We start from the raw sequence: 10004 nt of genomic DNA, 5'->3' as shown, positions 1-10004 counted from the left end.
GGAGACCTCAAGGGGTCTGGAAACTTCTCTCTACTACTGGCCCTGGTAAGCCAGTAATTCCAGACACACACAGGCCCCCCCCCGCCCCCCCCCCCCTGGCCTGGCTCTGGGGATGGGGTGTCTGGCTCTGCGCGGTAAGGTGGACAGGCAGGCTCGCTGCCCTCCTGACACCCCTGGCAGAGCGCCCCTGTCAAACTCGGCCAGGGGCTCAGGTGCCCTGCTGTGTGCCTGGCTCTGAGCCCCCAGGACTGTCACAGGCCCAAAGGAACCACTGGGGGAGAGGGGTGCAAGGAGAGCCTCAGGCAAAGGAGAGGAGGGGATCCGGCACCCTGGGGGGGAAGCCCAGCGACCCGCAGCAGTGACCCAGCTGGGCTCAGACCCCCCCCCCCCCCCGCCCCCCACCTGTTAACTGGGCATGGCGATCCCAACCCCACAGGGCGTTGAGGATTCAGTGAGCGTCTGGGGAACAGCGCAGGGGCAGAGGGGCCGCCCCAGGCCCCGCTCCCCGCTCCCCTTTGCCCCCGCCCCCACCCCGGGCGCGGTTCCCGGGGCGCCGAGGGCGCTGCGTGCTGGGCGCGGCGGCGGCGCGGGCCCAGGCGCCCGGTTCAGCGGAAAGGAATGTCTTGCTCGGCGCGGGAGGCCGCGGCTGCGAAGCCGTGAGCAGCCCGCCGCCCCCCGGCCCCCCCGGCCCCCCGGGCCTCATTTACGGCGGCTCTGAAGCCGCTCGTTCCGCCAGCCGGGCCGCTCGCCGGGGCCGCGGCCTGAGTCATCGCCGCCCCCCGCCCCCCCCCCCCCCCCCGGCCGCCACCGTCAGGCCCTCGCCAACGTTCGCCCAAAGTTGGGGAGCGTCTCCAAATAGGGGTACGCCTGCCCCTGCCCGCGGATCCCCCCACCCCCGTCCCCACGCCGCCGCGGAGCGCCCTCCCCTCCCGTCCTCTCCCCTCCCCGCGCGCCCGCCCGCCGCTCCCTCCCCTCCTCCCCCCTCTCCCTCCATAACTCAAAAGCTTGTCAAGCTGGTTCCAGACTCCTGGCGCCGGGCTCCGCTCCAGGAAAGAAAAAAAGGAAAAAGAAAAAGGGAAAAAGCCGGCGCGAGGGAGCGAGAGGGCGAGAGAAAGGCCCACGGAGCGACGCCGCGCGCTGTTTGCGCGCACGGCACAGCGGTCCCCGTCCCCACCCTCGCCCCCCCAACCTTAATGGGGAACCCCCGCGCCCCGGGGGGCAGAGAGCGCACGCCACCCGGATCCATTATTGATGGTCGAATCAATTATTCAGCTGCCCTAGGCGGGCAGGGCCCGGGTGGGGAAGGCGGCTGCGGAGATCACCCCGCCCGAGGTCGCCCCTCTCCCGGGGGCCTCGGGGGTCGGAGGCGTCCCCACGCCGGGGGTCCCCCTGTGGTGAGAAAGCTGCCTCGGGGTGGGCTCCGGGAGGAGCGCGGGGGAACCTACGGAAGCGAGAGAGACGCTCAGAAACCTCCCAATTAGACGGGGGAGGAGCGGAGGGGGCGGGCGGCCGGTGGGGGAGAGCTGGCTGGGGGGCTGGGGCCGTGGGAAGGGCCCGGCCTGTGGATTCTTTCCTTCCTCCCTTCATCCATTCCCCTGTTTACTGCGAGCCCACTACGTGCGCGGTGCCCACAGCGGGGGGAGGGGAGCAGGAATGGGGAGTCAGAGCTGCGTCCCAGTCCCGGTTCTGCAGTCTCCCCTGCTGTGTGCCCCCGGGCCTCGGACTGGCCTTCTCGGAGCTGCCACTTCCTTCTCTGCAGGATGGAGACCAGCCGAGGGAGGACTTGACGGAGGTGGATGTGAGGATTCAGTGAAATGGGCCTGGCACAGAGGGGGGGTGGGAGTGGGTCCTCTCCTCCCAGGCCCCAGAACCCCTCCCCCCTTTCAACTGTGGGTCCTGGATAGCCTGTATCCTCCCTGGATTTAGACATTTGAAGGTCATTATCAAAGCCAAGTCAACCCCCAGGTCTCTGCCCTGGGCCCATATTTCTGGCTGGCTCCTCACCAGCCTGGCCTTCAAAGGGTGGTACATATGGCAGCCAGAGGAGCCTGCCTGAGGCTCCATCTCATCTCCTGCTTCCCTCTCCCCCTCCCTCCACCCAGGCTCTTTCCCGCGGCTCTCCTCCATTCTCCTCTCAGCCTGCTCCTCCCAGCTTCCTGTCGGGGCTGAGGTCCTGGGGACCAGGGGCTGTCAGAACAAGAGTGGGGCTCAGCTCTCCCGAGACAACCTTCCCACTGTCCAGGGCGCCGAGTTCTTCCCAGGCTCCGAAGCTCAGGGGGCTTCTGTTTTCAGACACAGGTTTCCTCTCTTCTCACCAAGTCTTGCAACAGCCGTATTAGTGGGCCTGGGCAGATCCAGGTTTTGGGGGGTGGGGCTGAAGCTCTTACAATCTTGGGGACCCTCTTTAAGAAAAACAATGCAAAGTTAGGAATACACAGTTAAGCCCAGGGCCTTGCCACGAGTCCCTAGAACTAACGCTTCCTTAGCTTCTTGGTAAATCACCTCTGTAGGTGGGTGACACAGTTGTCCCTTCGGAGAGGCGGAAACGGAGCTTAGGAAAGGGAAGCCACGGGCTAAGGTGACACAGCTAGAAAGGACAACACTGGGCCGAGCCCAGGTCCGCTGTACAGGCAGCACCTGGAACCGCAGCCTCATCTCCTCACCACCTCTCACCTGGCCCTCCGGGGCTCCAGCCCAGGCAAGGTCAGGAGGCTCAGCCTTCAACTCCAGCCCAGCCTGTGCCCCTCCCTCCCAAGGCCTTCCTGCCCCAACGCTCCAGCCTGGCAGACAGTCTGTCTTGTGACAACAACCACACAGTATCAGAAGGTCTCTTCGGACCTTTTATTTTATTTTTTTAAAGATATTTTATTGATTTTTTTTTTTTTTTACAGAGAGGAAGGGAGAGGGACAGAGAGTTAGAAACATCGATGAGAGAGAAACATCGATCAGCTGCCTCCCGCACACTCCCCACTGGGGATGCGCCCGCAACCAAGTACATGCCCGTGACCGGAATCGAACCTGGGACCCTTCAGTCCGCAGGACCGACGCTCTATCCACTGAGCCAAACTGGTTAGGGCCTCTTCTGGGCTTTTAATTCCCACAGCTGTACTTGCTCATTCCAGATCGCCAGCTTCTCCCGACCTGGGGGGACACCCCGTTAGCTGGTGAGCTGCCTGGGGCAGGGGCAGTTCTGTCTTCTTTGGCACCGCGTTCCAGCTCTCCGCACAGGGCACTCAGCGCATTTAGCCACAACACCTATTCTCTGGCGGGGGCGGGGGGGGGGGGGGAGCGGGTGTCAGTAGAGGTTGTTAAACTGCAGGTCGCTGGGCCTCTCCAGATCCACTGGATCAGCTCTCTGGGACTCTGCAATTGGAGGGGTTTGACCTTATAAGATGGCTCCCTTGGGGACATCTCAAGCTCACTAAACTGGAGGCTCACTGACCCAGGAGACAGAACTGTGTCTAGAACAAGCCCCTCTCACAAATACCCCCCAATTCTGGCAGATATTCCCAGGGCACCAGGTTCATCTTCCAGCTGAGAGCCGATCATTTCCAACACTGATTAAAGACCTACTGCGTGCCTGGAACTGGATCTGAGGCTTCCGATTGTGGGCCTCATGGTACACTCACAAAACCCCTAAGGAGTGGAGGTGATTATTGTCCCCATTTTACAGATGGAGAAACTGAGGCCTGCGGAGGCAAACGGACTTGCAGAGGGACGTGGCGCTGGGAATGAGGAGGCTGCAATAGGAACTCGGGCTGCAGCTCCACTGACCTCAGGAGTGTAAGTTGCAAGGCTCTTGTGAGAACGTGCAGAGGCAAGAGCTTATACACCAGCTTGTGCGTGGCCTGGACGAACCAAACACACTACAGTCACTACAGGGACTTCAAGCCAAGCTGTGCCACAAAATCAGGCAGCTCACCCCAAAGAAACCTAATCCCGCGGGCCTCCTCTCCCTGGTATCTTTGGAGTCCGCGGCAAAGGATGTGTTTGGTAGAAGGGCTTGATGGATTTGCTTCAGGCAAACCTTGGCCCTTTCTCTGGCCACAGTTCTGCTACAGAAGGGAAGGGGCCAGCAAGAGGAGAGAACCAGGGCTGGTGGTGGGCGGACGGCACTGAGGGCCAGCGGGCTCCCTGGGCTGATCTGCAGGGTGTATCACGTGCTTTTCCTGAGCCCTCACTTTGCGCAAACGCAGCCTCACTCTTTCCTCTTCCAGGAGGGGGATCGAGGCAGGGGAGGCGTGAGGTGGGGAGGAGCTGAGTTAGTGCCACTGCTCTTGGTGCCTGAGGGGTCGCCGAGACAGAGAGTACGGACTTGTTCTGGGAGGACCCGGAAGGCAAAACCAGGGGAGGCCACCAGAGAGATCAGTGTGGCCTCATAAGATAAACTGCCTCAAAGTCAGGACGGCCTAGTAGGCAGTGAGCGCCCCGGGGGGCAGGTGTTCAAGGACAGGCTGTGTGTGTGTGTGTGTGTGTGTGTGTGTGTACAGAGCCGTAACTAAGGAAAAGGATTGGCTGAGGCAACTAGGAGAGCTTTTTCAATGTCGAGACTTGAGAATTTCCATTCCTAACTTAACTGGCCAGCCCACGTGGGGACAGTGGGAAAATTAACAGGTGAAGCTGCCCAGACCGGGAACCCACAGACCCTGGAGAGGCACCAGGGCCACCTAACCAAGCCCCCACTCCTTGGTCTTTCATCTGAACTGCCATTTCTTGACATTCAAATGTGTTGCTGTGTCTGGTCGTCATCTGTAAATGCCCACTATCCCTTCGTTATTATGATTAATAATAATATTACTGGTAACGGACCATCAATAACCATAATTCCCATAGAATGAACTAAACACTCACTGAAACAGGCTCTATTCTCATCACTTTATACGTATAAATGTATGCAATTAACACGACAGTCCTATGAGAAATACCCTTACTTTTATTACTATCCCATTTCAGAGATAAGGACACTGAGGCTCAGAGAGCTGACCGGCAAAGCCCTAGGACTCAGAGCCAGGCTCAGGAAGGAGCTGGGAAATGCTGGCAGAGGCTCTAGGAGAAGCATGCCGCCCTCCACCATGGGGCAGCTTCTGCCCTCAGTAGTCGGGGACCCAGGGGTACCGGGCTTCAGAACCTGCAATGGGAATGGAGTGGGGAGAGGGACCATCTTCTCCAACTCCCTCATGTTACGCCAGGGAAACATGAGAGGGGACGTGAGGTCTCAAGGTCATCAGCAAGTTCAGTGGTCGCTGGGTCTCCTGAGCCCCCCTATAGGAAAAGCAAGTGGCATGTAGGGCCCAGAGCAATCAGTTCTTCCAGGGTTAGATCTTCCCTAGAAAGCCCTGGGCTGCTGTTTATTTATTCATCCATCTGCCCCCAGATCACACACTGAGCACCTGCTGCGTATGCACAGGGTGTTCAGCCCTGGCTCTGGATCAACTGCTTCCAGACCTGGGTTCAAGCCTTGACTTTTTTTTTATATATATATTTTATTGATTTTTTACAGAGAGAAAGGGAGAGGGATAGAGAGTTAGAAACATCGATGAGAGAGAAACATCGATCAGCTGCCTCCTGCACACTCCCTACTGGTACATGGCCTTGACCGGAATCGAACCTGGGACCCTTGAGTCCGCAGGCCGATGCTCTATCCACTGAGCCAAACCGGTTAGGGCAAGCCTTGACTTCTTCTGAGCTAACCATGGACTTCCCTATTGGAGCCCAGTGTCTCCTTAGGATACAGCCCAGCTACTCCAGCAGAACCCAAGGAACAGCAGTTAGAGAGAGAGGGGCTGGCCCGCTGCCTTCATGTTTCAGTCTAGCGGGCTCTGCTTTGGGAGCCAATCCAGGGCCCGGGCTCCTTGTGTCTTTCCTATCCCGTGAGGGATTGCCTCCATCCACAAGGTCAATGGACACCAACCCTTCTGCCCATCCTTTCCCGGGTGCTTTGGTGGGGACCAAGCAGGTGGAAACCACTCCTTCCTTTCAATGGCCAACTGGAAAGTGCATGGATCACCTCTCTTGTGTCCCATTGGTCAGAACTGATCACATGGCCACGCTAGCTGCAAGGGAGACTGGGAAATGTAGTATTTAGCCTAGCAGAGGTGCAACTTACTAAAGCTCAGGAGGGGAGTTTAGTTCTGTTACCAGAGGGGAGACGGCAGGATGCATATTGGGCAACAGCCAGCACCTCTGCCATGAAGCCTTCATGGAGTTCCTCTGGGGAGGTATGCGCTACCACAGGTGAGTGAGTCCTTTATACTTTCCCAAGGGATACGGGCACCCGCTGAGGCCCACGCGTGGGGCTACGTGGCTGCTTTGTGGGGGCCTCCATCCCATGCCCTGCTCTTGTAGGTGATAAGGGGAAGCTTGGGGAGACAGCAACCCCCAGGCTAAGCAGGATCTCGGGCCCCCTCTCTGCCTTCAAAGAGAAATCAAGCAAGCAGCCTTGTCTTCGGGGCTTGGGGCCCACAAGGAGAAAGGGGTGACATTGGGGGCCTTGCAGCCCCGCCCCGCTGCTGCCTCCGTGGAGCATGGCAGCCTCTGCTCCCCCCGCCCCCCATGCAGGTAGCCGGGCCCTCCTTGCCGCGCTCAGGCTCTCAGATGCTGGCCGGAAGACGTTCTTGTGGGCACCAGCTGATTAGAGCTCAGAAATGTTCCCTTCCTAGATATTCCCTCAGGACCCAAAGCCCTTTCCGGCCCAAGGAGAGCTGGTGGGTGACACAGGAAGGAGGAACGTGACCTCCGTGGGCACCATGTCCCTGTGCATCCAGCTCAGACCCAGCCACTGAGCAGGAGGGTCTCTTCTGCAGACACTGGGTTCAGGGTCAGGAGCTGAGACCCCCACATCAGACAGACCCTGGCTCTGCCTCTTCGCAGCTGGGTGAGCCGCTCTCTCCAATTACACCCGTAATGGGGACGGCAAGGGCATCTGTGCCTCCATCTTATTGTGAAGATTTAAAAATAATCCGCGCCAGGTGCCTGTGGAGGGAAAGGCCTCGGTGAGCAGGGCCTGCTCAGGTCCGGATTATGACTTTTTTTTCTTTTCTTTAAAAAAAAAAAAAAAATATATATATATATATATATATATACACACACACACACACACACACACATATTTTAAGTATATTTTATTTTATTTTTTAATATATTTTATTGATTTTTTACAGAGAGGAAGGGAGAGGGATAGAGAGTTAGAAACATCGATCAGCTGCCTCCTACACACACCCCACTGGGAATGTGCCCGCAACCAAGGTACATGCCCTTGACTAGAATCGAACCCGGGACCCTTTGGTCCACAGGCCGACGCTCTATCCACTAAGCCAAACTGGTTGGGGCTAAAATATATTTTTATTGATTTCAGAGAGGAAGGGAGAGAAAGATAGAAACATCAGTGATGAGAGAAAATCTTTGATCGGCTGCCTCCTGCGCACCCCACATTGGGGATCAAGCCCACACCCTGGGCCTGTGCCCTGACTGGGAATCGAACCATGACCTCTTGGTTCATAGATCAATGCTCAGCCACTGAGCCACGCCGGCCGGGCTGACTTACTTTCTTCCATTCCTTCTGCAGTCCTTGACTGTCTGCCTCCGGTCCACAGCCCCTGCCGGGGCGCCTGCCTCCCATGCTGTAGGCTGCACACGACGCCTTTTCTCGGGACCCCAGGCCGGGCAGGGCCCCTGCGTGTGCTGGCCGTGCGCTCCCGCTCCGTCCTCCCCAGCGCTTTCCAGGATGAACTGGTTATTCGGGTGGAGGGCTGCCCTCCTGGTGAGGAGTCCGTGGCTGCGGGGACTCTCACTCACTGGTTGCTAGTGCCCAGCCAGGGCGGGTTCTCGTCATTGCTCGTGGAAGGAAGGAGTGGGCCCGTGAACGGCTGGATGGATACGTGATGAGACACCTTGCCCTCAGCCTGAGCATGTGCATCGAAGAGCAGAGTTTACAGACCGGAAAGGCTCTGATGGAATCTCAACTCTGTCATCCGCTTGCTGAGTGACCAGGAGCAAGACTCTTCTCCTTGAGTCTCAGTTTTCTCATCTGTAAAATGAAGCTGTCAAGTATCAGAACAGCAAGTATCAGAACAGCAAGTTCAAGGGAAGGCAGAGGAGCACCTGGGGTGTGGGCTGGGGCCTCCTGAGGAGGTAAAGTCTGAGCTGAGACCCGAAGGGTCAATAAAAAGCCCCCAGGAGTGCTGGGGAAAGGGGTTTCCAAGTATCAGAACAGCAAGTGCAGGGGCCTGGAGGAGGAGCCGAGGGGAGCACCTTCGTAGAGAGTAGCAAGGAGTCATTCAGATAACGGGGGAGGAAGCAAAGCTACTGAGCACCGAGCCTGTAGTGATTGCTCAGTAAGTAAGTGCCAGCTGTAATAATAGTCATCGTTACTGTTCTCCTTGAAACAGCAAGGGAGCTTTGCTCTGCACGTTTATGTCAAAATCCCCTGGATTGGCCACTCTTCTTGACTATTGGACAGGTCAGGAATGGCTGATAAAAGCATTCATTCATTCATTCATCCATTCATTCGTTCGTTCATTCCCATGGTGAACCAGCACACATTTTCTGAGTGTCCTCTGGGTGCGGGGCCCAGGTGGTTGGGGCAGAAAGGAGGGTCCTGCACCGGGGATAGAGGATAAAACTGTCAAGTCCATCCTCCATGCAAAGGAAGTGCTGAGACCCTCTGCCCGCATCCTGTCATCTCCCCCCTCCCTGTGGCTGGTCCATCTGTGTCCTTTTCCTCTCACCCGGCCTGGGTGTGACTGTGCCCCCACCCCACCTGCAGTCATTTCCTGCCCTCCTGTCCTCTGCTTCCTTTTGTCAAGAGACTCTGGAAGCCTCTGAGCGTTGGCAACCCAATGGGCTGGGCCTGGCCTCTGACTCCACTAGAGCTGAGGTCAAAGTGGGCTTCTCTTGGGATGCTGCTCTGGGAGGATCCAAAGAGATCCTCTGTCCTGCGGTCCTGGGGACCTTTTCCTCCCAGACACAGAGGTAGCCATCCATCCATCCACCCATCCACCCATCCACCCACCCACCCATCCATCCACCCACCCATCCACCCATCCATCCACCCATCCATCCATCCACCCATCCACCCACCCACCCACCCACCCATCCATCCACCCACCCACCCACCCATCCATCCATCCATGCACCCATCCATTCATCCACCCACCCATCCATCCATCCATGCACCCATCCATTCATCCATCCATCCACTCACCCATTCACTCACTGAACAACGTGGGCAACAGAACACACAGGGAAGCCAGAGCGGCCCAGCCCCTGTCCTCAGGGAGCTCCTGAAGGGCAGCGGAACACGCAAGGCGAGCGGGGCAGTTCGGGTTAAATAAGCGGCGGAGGCTGTGGGGTGGAGGGAAGGCAGAGGAGCGCCTGGGGTGTGGGCTGGGGCCTCCTGAGGAGGTAAAGTCTGAGCTGAGACCCGAAGGGTCAATAAAAAGCCCCCAGGAGTGCTGGGGAAAGGGGTTTCCAACTATCAGAACAGCAAGTGCAGGGGCCTGGAGGAGGAGCCGAGGTGAGCCCTGGGAGAGAGAGAGGGGTGAGGGGGGCGGAGGAGGGCGTGACTGGAGGTGACTTCTGCAGGGGCTGTAGGTGCAGTGGAGTCCAATGCCCTTCTGCGTGCAGGGGGAAGTCCCCGGGGTGGACACAGCCCAGCTGGTCTTCAAGGGCTCCCGTGCTCCCGGGGCAGCACTGAGGGGCGGGGCAGGTGGAGGCAGGGAGGCCAGAAGAGGCGGCTGTGGGGCTGGAGACTGCCAGGCTGGACTGGGGTGGCCGTGGGAGGGAGCGTCCTTCCTCTTGGATCTTTTGGATCAGTTCCAGAGGGCAGGTGGTCACTCTTCCCGTGTGTGGTAGAACTCACCGGCGGAGCCGCTGGTCCTGGACTTTGTTTGTTGGGAGTTTTTGATTACTGCTTCAATTGCGTTTCTAGTAATCGGTCTATTTTATTTCGTCCTGGTTCAGTCTTGGTAAGCTATATGCTTCTAGAAGTTTCAAGGGCAGGGTGA

At 58.1% G+C, this 10004-nt stretch overlaps 1 long non-coding RNA gene across 1 annotated transcript; it reads left to right on the top strand.

Annotated features, from left to right (window-relative positions):
* Positions 1-805: 805 nt before the first annotated feature.
* On the top strand, positions 806-8483 carry LOC129151651 (uncharacterized). The gene is made up of 3 exons (XR_008558311.1): positions 806-861; positions 3674-3783; positions 7565-8483. It is a non-coding gene; the product is annotated as an uncharacterized LOC129151651 (long non-coding RNA).
* The last annotated feature ends 1521 nt before the right edge of the window (positions 8484-10004 follow it).

The sequence above is a fragment of the Eptesicus fuscus genome, chromosome 15 (genome assembly GCF_027574615.1).
Source record: "Eptesicus fuscus isolate TK198812 chromosome 15, DD_ASM_mEF_20220401, whole genome shotgun sequence".
In the NCBI taxonomy this organism is placed as follows: Eukaryota; Metazoa; Chordata; class Mammalia; order Chiroptera; family Vespertilionidae; genus Eptesicus; species Eptesicus fuscus.
The sequence above is the reverse complement of the archived record's forward strand: the minus strand, read 5'-3'. Positions and strand labels throughout refer to the sequence as shown.